Raw genomic sequence first — 2,024 nt, 5'->3', positions numbered from 1 at the left:
TAAAAACCTCTCTTGTCGACTCATCTACAACATCAACTCGAAAAACATGATCAGTAAAAGAAGGATATTTAGTAGCTTCAAATAAATCAAACTCTACCTCTTCTTCACCAACCTTCAAAGTCAACCTACCATTCTTAACATCTATGATAGCTCTAGCTGTGGCTAGAAAGGGCTGGCCTAAAATGATAGGGATCTCGATGTCTTATTCCATCTCCAATACAATAAAATCAACTGGAATGATAAACTTCTTTACCTTGATCAGCACATTCTCAAGAACACCCAAAGGATATTTGACCGATTGATCAGCTAGCTGCAAAGAGATGGTAGTAGGCTTCAACTTCTTCAATCCAAGCTTCCTAGACACAGATAAAGGCATTGGTGAAACACTAGCACCTAAATCACACAAAGCTCTGGAAAAATCAACATCACCTACAGTACAAGGAATAGAAAAACTCTCTGGATCTCTTAGCTTTGGTGGAAGCTTATTCTAGATAATAGCACTGCATTCCTCCGTCAAGGCAATGGTCTCGAAATCTTCCAATTTCCTCTTCTTAGATATGATCTCCTTTAAAAATTTTGTATATGCAGGAATTTGTGCTAAGGCGTTTACAAAAGAAATAAATGTGAAGCTGCCTAAACACTTTCAAAATTTTTTCAAACTATTGATCAATTTTATTCTTCTTAAGCCTTTGAGAAAAAGGAATGGGAGGAACATAAGGTTTGACTGGTGGTAGTGGGGATGGTGTCTTGGCTAGGTCCTCAACTTCTTCACCGACCTTCTTGCTCCCCTCATCATAGTCTGCTTCATCACCAACTACAGTCTCACCACTTACCTGACCAAGTTGCTTACCACTTCTCAAGGTGACTGCCTTGCAATGCTCCTTCGGATTGACCTCTGTCTTACAAGGCAAATTACCTAGTCCACGAGAATTGATGGAATTGGCTAACTACCCCAATTGCACCTCCACATTTCTATTGGAACTCGCCAACTGGCCAACCTTTGCTTTTAGTCTCTCAAATCTCTTTGAACTGGCATTGGCTAACTTCTCAATAGCTATCTCCCAAGACTGCTTACTTTCTGGTTGGGATGGTCTTGGTTGGAAACAAGAAGGATGGAGAGGTCTAGAACTGCTACCTTGGTTACCTTGATCTTTCCATGAAAAGTTGGGATGATTCCTCCAGCCTGGGTTGTATGTGTTGGAATAAGGGTTGTTCTGCTGCTGCTGCCTATTATAATTAGACACAAATTGAACTTGCATACAATCAGAACTCATTTGAGCTCTTCTACAGTAATCACAACTCAATATAGGACTAGAAATGGAATTCACATTACCCAGCTTACCGAACATTTTTATCAGAGAATCAACCTTGGCATTCAACATGTTTATGCCATCTACATCATACATACCTGAAACTTTCTTAGGCATACCTCTTTCATTAGACCACTGATAATTGTTAGAGGCCATTTTTTCTAACAATTTATATGTCTCTTCTGTTGACTTACTCATTAAAGTACCTTCTGCAGCTGCATCTATAGTAATGCTAACTGAATGTGTTAATCCATTATAGAAAGTCTGTACAATCAGCCAGTCAGGAAGACCATGATGAGGACACTTCCTTGCAAATCCTTAAACCTCTCCCAGGCTTCATACAAAGATTCACCATCAAACTGAGCAAAACTGGTAATATCATTTCTAAGTTTGACGGTCTTACCTGAGAAAAAATACTTACTCAGAAAAGCTTGTGACAAGGCATTCCAGGTGGTGAAAGAGTTTGGTGCTTTGGAATTCAACTAGGCCTTGGCTTTATCCTTTAGAGAAAATGAAAAAAGTCGGAGTCGAATACCATCATCACTAACTCCATTCATCTTGATTGTATCACAAATCTCCAAGAAATTGGCAAGGTGTGCATGTGGATCCTCAGCAGGTCCTCCACCAAACTGCTCCTACTGCACCATCTGGATGAGACCAAGCTTAATCTCAAAATTATTAGCATTGACTGTAGGTCTCACAATACTGGTTGAG

General features: G+C 39.7%; 1 non-coding gene across 1 annotated transcript; it reads left to right on the top strand.

Annotated features, from left to right (window-relative positions):
- The first annotated feature begins 1,596 nt into the window (after nt 1-1,596).
- Nucleotides 1,597-1,702, top strand: LOC113461662. The gene has a single exon (XR_003383957.1). It is a non-coding gene; the product is annotated as a small nucleolar RNA R71 (small nucleolar RNA).
- The last annotated feature ends 322 nt before the right edge of the window (nt 1,703-2,024 follow it).

Source organism: Phoenix dactylifera, unplaced genomic scaffold (assembly GCF_009389715.1).
Source record: "Phoenix dactylifera cultivar Barhee BC4 unplaced genomic scaffold, palm_55x_up_171113_PBpolish2nd_filt_p 000512F, whole genome shotgun sequence".
Taxonomy (NCBI): Eukaryota; Viridiplantae; Streptophyta; class Magnoliopsida; order Arecales; family Arecaceae; genus Phoenix; species Phoenix dactylifera.
This window is presented reverse-complemented; position numbering and strand designations above follow the sequence as displayed.